Genomic DNA, 11,035 nt, shown 5'->3' with positions numbered 1-11,035 from the left:
TCATAAAAATATCAGAGTCAGATTAATTAGGTATGAAGAACTACTTTAGTAAGAAAAATAAAAGCACTCCAATGGAATAAATGACTAAAACATGAATGAATAAGCACACAAAAGGAAATCTGATTGGGGTATTAACAGATATCTTCAATTTTGTATTTGGTAGTAATCATGGAAATACAAATTGAAACTACTTTCCAATCACTAGGATGCTTGAAAATAAGCCAGACAGGGTAAGTCCAAGGGGATATAGAGAAACAGGAACCTCAGGTATTACTGGTCAGAATAAAAATTAACACAATTTGGAGAGCAACTTGACATATCAAGTCAAAGAAACACATCTATGAAGCAACATCAGTAGGAATTTACTTTTCTCTGTGGGAGGGTGTAGCAAAGAGGGGAATGCAATCAGAGAAAGATACTTTCTGTATCTAAAACTGATTGGTGGGTGTATGTGACTTCAGTGTAAGCATGAAGGTGTTCTCTGTAGCCTTATCTACTATTTGTATTTCATAATTAAGGAATATTAAATGTCGTAATGTTGTCTGCATCATTATTATCCAGGCTTCTTTGCTTAACTGGTAACTGCAGACTCCTGGGTTCCTCCTGTGGGAGCTGACAAGGTGTGGATGAGAGGCCCAGGCTCTGGTGGGATTGCAGAATGTGACATTGGTTATGGAGGGCTGCTCTGGCATCCAGAATACTGAGGAATGCGACTGGTCATCTGCACACATGGCCACTATGTTCCCTATGGTGGCTTCATCCTTTTGACCTACATCCACTTTTTCTTTAAGTGCTTTACTTTTCTATATTCTTCGTCATGAAGAGACCCAGGGTCCATATTTAAGATTCAGTGAGATGAAAGATGGCCATGCCATGCTTCAGCTGTGAAAAGTCTTCATTTTGTAGCCTTCTTCTCTCTGTGTTAGGACTAGTATTCTGCAGATCACCTACTATACCTCCAGGCTGCGTAGCACCAGTAATGCAGTTTCTGAATGAAGCCATGGAGAATTAGTTACTTCTTGTCCTACTACTTTCTCTAGTCATCCTTATATAATACAGAAGAGAATGAATAAAAAGATATCTTACTACCTCATAGAAAATGATGAACACTTGGCAGCTGTTAAGCTTTAAGTGTGAAACATGAATTATGTGGTAGATATATTATGCTGCTCCTATGAAGTTCCCATGCACCATTCCTTGTAAGTGTGCATTATCTCATTGCAAAAAGACTTGCACATGGAATGAAGATTACTAATCAGGTGGCCTTAATATTGGGAGATTATTTTTTATTTTCCAGCAGATCGCAGTGTTTTCTTACAAGCCCATGAAGCAGAAAAGAAGATCAGAAAACCAAGATGGATCCAACAAGTTAATGCTGATTTGATGAAGGAGGGAACCACATGTGAAGGAAAGGCAGACCTCAGTCTAATAACCACAAGGAACTGAATGCATTAAAACACATGAGTGACCTTGGAACTGCTTTCTTCCACAGTGTCATCAGAAAGGAAAACAACTTGATTTTAGTCCTATAAGGCCTTAAGGAAAGTACCTAGCCAGATCCTGCTGGAGCTCTCATCCTGCTTGAACTCAGAGGTCAAATAAGGGTGAGGTTTTTGTTTTTGTTTTTTTCATTTTTTCTTTTTAGATATACATGACAGTAGAGGATATTTGACATATTATACATGCATAGAGTATAATGTTCTAGTTAGGATCCCATTCTTGTCCTTTTACATGTTGTGGAGGTTCACTGGAGATATATTCATAGATGCATTAGGGAAGTTATGTCAGATTCATTCTATTGTCTTACCTATTCCCCTTTGTCTGATCCAATAAAGTTCTATTCCTGCTGCCCACTGATTGTTGTTTAGCTTTCACATATCAGAGAGAATATTTGGCCTTTAGTTTGGGGAGTGGCTTATTTCACTTAGCATGATAGTCTCCAGATCCATTCATTTGCCAGCTAATGCCATAATTTCATTATTCTTTATGGCTGAGTAATAATCCATTGAGTATATATACCGCATTTTCTTTATGCCTGTATCTGTTGAGGGCCACCTAGTTAGTTCCATGGCTTAGCTATTGTGAATTGAGTTCTATAAAAATTGATGTGACTGCATAATTATAGTGTGCTGATTTTAAGTCTTTTGGTTATAAACTAAGGAGTGACAGAACTTGATCAGATGGTGTTTCTATTTTTAGTTTTCTGAGGAATCTCTACACTGCCTTCTAGAGTGATTGCATATCACAACCAGTGTGACAGTTAATTCAGAAACTGGAAAGTTGATGTGGGGATGAACAATAGACAAACAGACAAACATAGAAGACAAAGCTGGGGCCAGGTGGATAGCCAAGCCCTGGAGAGGCTTGACTGACACTAGAGCTTGTTTAACATGTTCATTATATAGGTTTTGTCATCAGAAGGTTATTTGTGAGAAAGTTTTAGCAAAGCAGGCCATCTGAAGGATGCAGCAAAACTTGAGAGACTTTGAGGTCATCTTGTCATGCCCAGAATTGTCTACCCCAGGAGTTGGTGTCTGAATCCAAGGTTCTAACTGTTAGAGCAGCATGCCTTTGCTTGTAGCCACCTATGGCCATCATTACCATAGCAATTGGGGCATCTCAACTTGCACTTTTGTATAGACAGCTCCCAGCACAAATGAAGCCATGAGGGAATCAGAGACTAGGGTTCGAGTCATCACTCTCCACAACTGCACCAATTTGAAGTCCGCTCAGCAATGTATGAGTGAACCCTTTTCCCCATATCCTTGCTGACATTTATTGTTACTCGTATTCTTGATAAATGCCATTCTGCTTGGAGTACAGTGGAGTCTCAGTATAGTTCTGATTTGCATTTCTCTAATGGCTAAAGATATTGAACTTTTTAATACATATTTTTGATGACCATTCATATCTCTTCTGTAAAGTGCCTGTTAAGTTATTTTGCCCATTTTTTTCTTTCTTTTAAATTTCCATTTGTTATATATGACAGCAGAATTCATTTCAATTTATATTACACTTCTAGAATACAATTTTCTATCTGGTTGTACATAAATTAGAGTCACAGCATTCATGTCTTCATACATGTACTTAGGGTAATGATGTCCATCTCATTCCACTGTCTTTCCTACCTGGAGGCCTTCTCCCTTCCCCTCCCTCCCCTTTACCCTATCTAGAGTTCATCTAATTCTTCCATGCCCCTCCCCAACCACATTATGGATTAGCATCCTTAAATCAAAGAAAATATTTAGCATTTGTTTTTTGGGAGTTGGCTAACTTTTCTTAGCATTATATTCTCTAACTCCATCCATTTACCTGCAAATGCCATGATTTTATTCCCTTTTAATGAATAATATTCCATGTGTATACATACCACATTTATTTATTCATTCATTTACTGAGGGGCATGTAGGTTGGTTCCATAGTTTACCTATTGTGAATTGTGCTGCTATAAATATTAATGTGGTTGTGTTCCTGTAGTATGCTGATTTTAAGTCTTTTGGGTATAGACTGAGGACTGGGTTAGCTGGGTCAAATGCTGGTTCCTTTTCCTGTTTTCCAAGGATTCTCCATATTGCTTTCCATATAGGCTGCACCAATCCCATCAGCAATGTATGAGTTTGACTTTTTCCCCACATCCTTGCCAACACTTATTGTTGTTTGTATTCTTTTTTAAGTAGTAATAATGTTATTAGTCACTATATTATTAAAAATAACTGATATTTTAATAGTACAAATAACCTATTTTTTTCAATTTTGAAAAAGCACAATTTATTTTGTATTTTTCTTTTGCTGCTTATACTTAAAATGTCAAATCTAAGAATTAATTGCTAAATCCAACAGGAAGATTTTCCTGTTTTATTCTGAGTTTTTAAAAGTTTAATTCCTTATATATGACAACAGAATGCATTACAATTCATATTACACATATAGAGCACAATTTTTCATATCTCTGGTTGTACACAATGTAGATTCACATCCTTTGTGTCTTCATTCATGTACTTAAGGTAATAATGTGCATCTTATTCCACTGTCTTTCCTGCCCCTATTCCCCATCTGTTTAACTCCCTCCCCCTTTCCCTTTTGTCCTTTCCAGAGTTCATTTAATCCTCCCATCCCCCTCGCCCCTGCAGAATATTATGAATTAGCATCCTTAAATCAGAGAAATCATTCAGCATTTGGTTTTGGGGGATTATCTAACTTCACTTAGTATTATATTCTCCAGCTCCATCCATTTATCTGCAAATGCCATGGTTTTATTCTCTTTTAATGCTGAATAAATTCCATTGTATATATAGCACATTTTCTTTATCCATTCATCTACTTAAGGGCATGTAGGTTGGTTCCATAGTTTAGCTATTGTGAATTGTGCTGCTATAAACATTGATGTGGCTGTGTCCTTGTACTATGTTGGTTTGAAGTCTTCAAAACTGAGGAAGTGAGATAGCTATGTCAAATGGTGGTTCCATTCCCAGTTTTCCAAGGATTCTCCGCACGGCTCTTCATATTGGCAGCACCAATTTGCAGTCCCACCAACAATGTATGAGTGTGTCTTTACCCCCACATCCTCACCAACACTTATTGTTGTTTGTAGTCTTAATAGCTGCCATTCTGACTGCAGTGACATGAAATCTTAGAGTAGTATTGATTTGCATTTCTCTAATTGCTAGAGATGTTGAGCATTTTTTCATATATTTGTGGACTGATTGTATATTCTCTTCTGAGAAGTATCTGTTCAGGTACTTGTCCCATTTATTGATTGGGTTCTTTGTTTCTTTGGTGTTAAGATTTTTGAAATGAAGGAAACAATACATCAAATAAAAAATAGAAAGCATCACCAACAGACTAGATCACTTTTGTGCATTTATTAATTGGGTCATTATTGTTATTATTATTATTATTATTATTATTATTATTATTATTTTAGTGGTAAATTTTTTTTGAATTCTTTCTATATCCTTGAGATTAATGATCTGTCTGAGGCATACATGGCAAACATTCTCTCCCATTCTGTAGGCTCTCTCTTCACATTCTTGATTGTTTCCTTGCTGTGAAGAAGCTTTTTAGTTGGATACCATGCCATTTATTGATTTTTTAAAATATTTTAGTTGTAGGTGGATAGTATGTCTTTATTTTATTCATTTGTATGTGGTGCTGAGGATTGAACCCAGTGTCTCTCATAGGCTAGGTAAGCTCTCTGCCACTGAGCTACAGTCCTTTCCCCCATTTATTGATTTTTTATTTTATTTCTTGTGCTTCTTCTTGAGAAAGTCAGTTTCTGAGCCAGTATGATGGAAAGTTGGGCCTCCTTTTTAATAGGCACAGTGTATCTGGTCTAATGCCTAGTTCCTTGATGAGCTTTGAATTGAGTTTTGTGCAGGGTAAAAGATAGGGGTTGAATTTCATTCTGCTACACATGGATGAATAACCAATGTGATCCTGCAATCTGTACATGTGGAAAAATGAGAATTCATACCCTATTTGAATCAAATGTATGATATGTCAAGATCATTGTATTGTCTTGAGCAACTAATAAAAAAAACTCAAATAAATAAAATAAAGATGTTGTTTACAGTTATAACTAAAAGAATAAATATTAAAATAAATAAATAAATGAATAAAACAGACAACATTCTTCTTAATGGTAAATATCAGTGGTAAATATAGTAATTACTTTGTTTATTATTTTGTTTTTTATAATAAGTTAAAAAATGGGCTTTTCCAGAGCAAGCTGCCAAAACCAATGAAAGCAGCCAGGTCAGACAGAAATCAGATTAAATGTTTCAAAATTTCAAACATTAATTTTTCTTATAAGTGGCTTCTCTTTTAAGCTGCTATACTTATTTATCCAGAAGATATTGTTAGGCTTTATTTGTGAAACTCTCGTGTCAATCTGGTGAGTTATGCAATTTTTATTTTTATTTTTTTATTTTTATTTTTTTAGAGAGAGAGAAGAGAGAGAAAGAGAATTTTTTAATATTTATTTTTCAGTTTTTGGTGTACTAATTTTTATTTTCTAAGCAATTATTCCATGGCACTTCTGTTAAGATAGAGAATTTCTTAAGTTGGGAGGCCAAGTTTGATGTAGAACTTCTGCAAATTAAAAGAAAAAACAGATAAAAGAAGAAGAGCAAGCAGAAAAATATAAATTAAGTGGTATGATACTCCCCTACCTTTTTTTTTCTGTTACCCTCAAATATTTTGGTATCCTTTCTTGTGCAGCAAGAGGATCATTTGAACAGATTTTTATAAGACAATAATATTTGTAGGCATCTAGGACAAAAAGAGAAAATATATTAACATGATGTTATTTTTTAAAGTATAATTTATAATTCATTTTTCTCCTGTACAAAGGATATATTCCAGTGACCTTCTATCACTGAGTCATGTCCCCAGCCCTTTTTCATTTTTTATTTTGACATGAGGTCTCACTAAGATAACAAGGCCTGTCTTGATTGCAATCCTTCTGCCTCAGTCTCCCAAGTAATTGGGATTGCAGGCATGTTTCACTGTGCCTGGTTATGAGGAATTTTTATGTCTGATTTCTGGTACAAATATTACAACTAATAGATTTTGAAATACAGGAATATTTACATTTTATATAGAAGCAATCTCACTTTTCTAGTACTCTACATAGACTAGGTTTATCACTTGTTCCTTTTTAATGTGAACATATTTCATATACATCCTAGCTACTAATGGAGTTCATAAATTTATTGAAATTTGTAGGAAGATAGATTTTCAGACTTGTTTTCCTGAGTTTTTATATTTTTTTCAATGTTCATAGGGAAGGTGAATGAATACTATGCCATTTGAGTTAATCATACTTATATCTTTTAGGGAAACAGCTGTTTGAAACAGATCATAATCTTGACACATCTGATATCCAGTTCTTTGAGGATGGTGACATAATATCAGAATTCCATATGTGTATAATCTTGTCTTTAATTTTAAAGATCAGAGTGATAATTCAATGTAAATTTTTCCTCCCAAGACAGATGAAAAAATTCATTTTGAAGCAAAAACAGTTGATCAGTTAATATATTTGAACTGAATGTTTAATTCTACAACAATGTACTATTTGAACGTTTTATGATAAATTAAACAATCTATAGATAGGAACAGGTAGACATCTATGGTGACAAGAAAACAGGTGACTCAGATGACTTGTTTCCCTAAAATTTCTAGCATCACAGGTCTATGGGAATGATTTTCCATAGTCTCTCAGGGAGCTTGGAAAACCTCAGATATAGAACTCCTAGTATTTCCTCTCTTGCTGCCTCTTCATATCCAGTAAGTTACCAAAACATACCTATTGATTTTGCCTCTGAAATGTCTTTTCATCACTTTCGTTCTCTTACTTGAAGGTTTTATCATTTTCACTTGGACTTTTGTAGTAGCCTCTGAAACTATATCCCCAAATCTGTTCCTCCTTCTAATGTCCTTATATGTTTTATTGTTGCTGCCTCTGAGATGGCATTTCTAAAACCTATATTTAATCATAAAACCTCTCTTTTGAAATTCTTTCTTGGTTTCCATTAGTTTGAAAAAAGGGTTGACTTATGCTGTCCTCAGTCTGACCCTTATGTTTTATCTGTTGGTATTTTTCCTAGAAAACATTGCCTTCCAGGTCGACATATTCAAGGTCTTACTCTTATTCTTGCTTTTGTATACATTTCTACCAACAATTACTTTCACCTGACCTTTTCTTCTTGGTGAATTCAAATATATCACAAAGATATTTTAGATTTCATTTGCTCTGTGAAACCCTACAGAGACAGTTATTCTTTGACTAGGGCTTAGCATTTCATATTTTTCTTTCTGATCTACTCATAGGCATGAAATAACACTTGTTTTCTTTATATTCTCATTGAAGTGAATGTCAGTAAGTGAATCTGAGAGGGAAGGAAGTTTACAATGTGTGGGGATTCACTAGAGCTATGCTATCCTTTATTTATCTACTTCAGATAAAGTGAAGAGTGATATGTTTAATGGGGAGCCTGGCTATTGCTTACTGTAGGGCTCAGACACATGAAATCTTGAGAAGTCTACTGATTACAAGGAGTCTTGATGGAAAGAAAAGGTCAAGTTCCATCTGTCAATTAATTAGCAAGTATGAGAGATTTCTGGTATAAGTCTTATTGATAGTTAATATAACCAGAGCAACATATCTTCAGTATATAACATGCCACATTATAAATATGTATTCTATGGTGGTCCCTTAAGAACAACAATAACAACAATTTTTTTTTGAATTTTTAATATTTATTTTTTATTTTTTTAATTTTTATTTATTTTTTAATTATTTATTTATTTATTTTTTTAATTGGTTGTTCAAAACATTACAAAGCTTTTGACATATCATGTTTCATACATTAGATTCAAGTTGGTTATGAACTCCCATTTTTACCCCAAATACAGATTGCAGAATCACATCTGTTACATATCCACATTTTTACATAATGCCCTATTAGTAACTGTTGTATTCTGCTCCCTTTCCTATCCTCTACTATCCCCCCTCCCCTCCCCTCCCATCTTGTCTTTCTACCCCATCTACTGTATTTCACTTCTCTCCTTGTTTATTTACCCATTCCCCTCCCAACCTTTTATGTGTGATTTAGTATAACAATGAGCGTCTCCCTCCATTCCCATGCAATTTCCCTTTTCTCTCTCTTTCCCTCCCACCTATTGTATCTGTTTAATGTTGATCTTTCCTTCCTGCTCTTCCTCCCTGCTCTGATCCTGGTTATTCTCATTATATCAAAGAAGATATTTGGTATTTGTTTTTTAGGGATTGGCTAGCTTCACTAAGCATAATCTGCTCTAGTGCCATCCATTTCCCTGCAAAATCCATGATTTTGTCATTTTTTAGTGCTGTGTAATATTCCATGGTGTATAAATGCCACATTTTTTTAATCCATTCATCTATTGAAGGGCATCTGGGTTGGTTCCACAGTCTAGCAATTGTGAATTGTGCCGCTATGAACATCGATGTGGCAGTATCCCTGTAGTAAGGTCTTTTAAGGTCTTCAGGGAATAGTCCGAGAAGGGCAATAGCTGGGTCAAATGTTGGTTCCATTCCCAGCTTTCCCAGGAATCTCCATACTGCTTTCCAAATTGGCTGCACTAGTTTGCAGTCCCACCAGCAATGTACAAGAGTACCCTTTTCCCCACATCCTCGCCAGCACTTGTTGTTGTTTGAGTTCATAATGGCTGCCAATCTTACTGGAGTGAGATGGTATCTTAGGGTGGTTTTGATTTGCATTTCTCTGACTGCTAGAGAAAGTGAGCATTTTTTCATGTACTTGTTGATTGATTGTATGTCCTCCTCTGAGAAGTGTCTGTTCAGATCCTTGGCCTATTTGTTGATTGGGTTATTTGTTATCTTATTGTCTAATTTCTTGAGTTCTTTGTATACTCTGGATATTAGGGCTCTATCTGAAGTGTGAGGAGTAAAAATTTGTTCCCAGGATGTAGGCTCCCTATTTACCTCTCTTATTGTTTCTCTTCCTGAGAAAAAACTTTTTAGTTTAAGTAAGTCCCATTTGTTGATTCTTGTTATTAACTCTTGTGCTATGGGTGTCCTATTAAGGAATTTGGAGCCCGACCCCACAATATGTAGATCGGAGCCAACTTTTTCTTCTATCAGACACAGAGTCTTTCAGGATAACAACAGATTTTTGAACTGTGACCTGGAGCAATGAAATTCCTCTTAAAGTGTTAAGAGTCTCTATCGACAAAGAAAGATGTCATTTGCACTAGTAGTTTGGGATTTCATAAGTGACACCTCCTATATACACTGAGAAGCTTCTGTCTGGTAATCCAGTGAATTCTATGTTTGTTTTTTGAGTATAAAGCTGAGAGGGAATTTTGTTTTGCTTTTTGCAGCTGGAAACAATGTGGAGGTAGATGAGTCTTTGTTCCAGGAAATGGATGACTTGGCGTTGGAGGATGATGAAGATGATCCAGACTACAATCCTGCTGACCCAGGGAGTGACTCAGCAGACTAATGAACTGTCTCCATCTGCAGAGAAGTTGACTGCCACAGCATCTGTGGCTATGCTGAGAGGGTTTTGATTTTCCTTTCTTTTTTTTTCTAAGAAAAAAAATAATTTTCAGGAGACTATTTTTCTGATCACTTTCATCACTGACTTAATAAACTGACCTTAAAGTTTCAAATATAGAATGCTCATGTCTTCTAATTGATAAGCAGAATATTACATAGTTAAAGGTATTTAGTGTTGAAGAGAGATTCTTCCAATAACACCAAAATTTGAGGGTAGGCTTTGGCATGTGAGGGTTCATACATGAAGAACCAGAATAACTCAGAATTTCTCTGCTGGTGATAGTTGTTTCTTTGTTTCTAAGTGTTATCATTTGTATCAGAAGGCTGAGGCAAATAGAGCATTAATCCTAGATCCTTCTGACACAATAAACTTAAGTCTTAATAAAACCAGAGCCCATAATATATGCAGAGAAAAAATGGATTTAATATAATAGTAGGATTGGAGTCGGAATTTGTGGTATTTTTAAGAGATGTTTATTCTTAGGTGACTTCTCAGTTAAGACTTTTGTAAGTCCCAGTCTGCATTTTTAAACAGTGAAATTGCATACCAGTTCTACAGGTGATTCTGATGCACACTCCTTATTGAACTACTGTCATGCAATTGTGACATCTGTATGTTTTAGTGTTTCCCTGCTGCTTTCTAATTAGCCAGACTGAAGTTTTCTGAATTATAAGAGTTATACACTGTGTGCAAGAGGAACACACATCAATCTCAATACATGTGTAAGGCTGTCTTTTTATTAATTTGAAATGATTGACTTGGGAGTACCATATGTGACAGCCAGGCTGCATGTGAGTTTTCCAGTCTTTGAAGCCATGGAGGATTGATCCAAATCCAGTGGGAAATCACTTGTGCTGTTGTAAAGAGCTGCCTTTAGTCAAAAAAGATGCATTCCACATACCTGCAAACAAAATATGTCAAACCCACATTGACTCTTGGACTTTTGTTATTAAAAGCCAAATTATCATTGG

At 35.4% G+C, this 11,035-nt stretch overlaps 1 pseudogene across 1 annotated transcript; it reads left to right on the top strand.

Moving 5' to 3' along the window:
• Nucleotides 1-206: 206 nt before the first annotated feature.
• On the top strand, nucleotides 207-10,183 carry LOC101966514 (RWD domain-containing protein 1-like; annotated as a pseudogene). Its single transcript, XR_013424530.1, has 4 exons — nucleotides 207-230; nucleotides 6,019-6,153; nucleotides 6,838-6,900; nucleotides 9,886-10,183. The product of XR_013424530.1 is annotated as an RWD domain-containing protein 1-like (transcript).
• The last annotated feature ends 852 nt before the right edge of the window (nucleotides 10,184-11,035 follow it).

The sequence above is a fragment of the Ictidomys tridecemlineatus genome, chromosome 8 (genome assembly GCF_052094955.1).
Source record: "Ictidomys tridecemlineatus isolate mIctTri1 chromosome 8, mIctTri1.hap1, whole genome shotgun sequence".
Taxonomy (NCBI): Eukaryota; Metazoa; Chordata; class Mammalia; order Rodentia; family Sciuridae; genus Ictidomys; species Ictidomys tridecemlineatus.
This window is presented reverse-complemented; position numbering and strand designations above follow the sequence as displayed.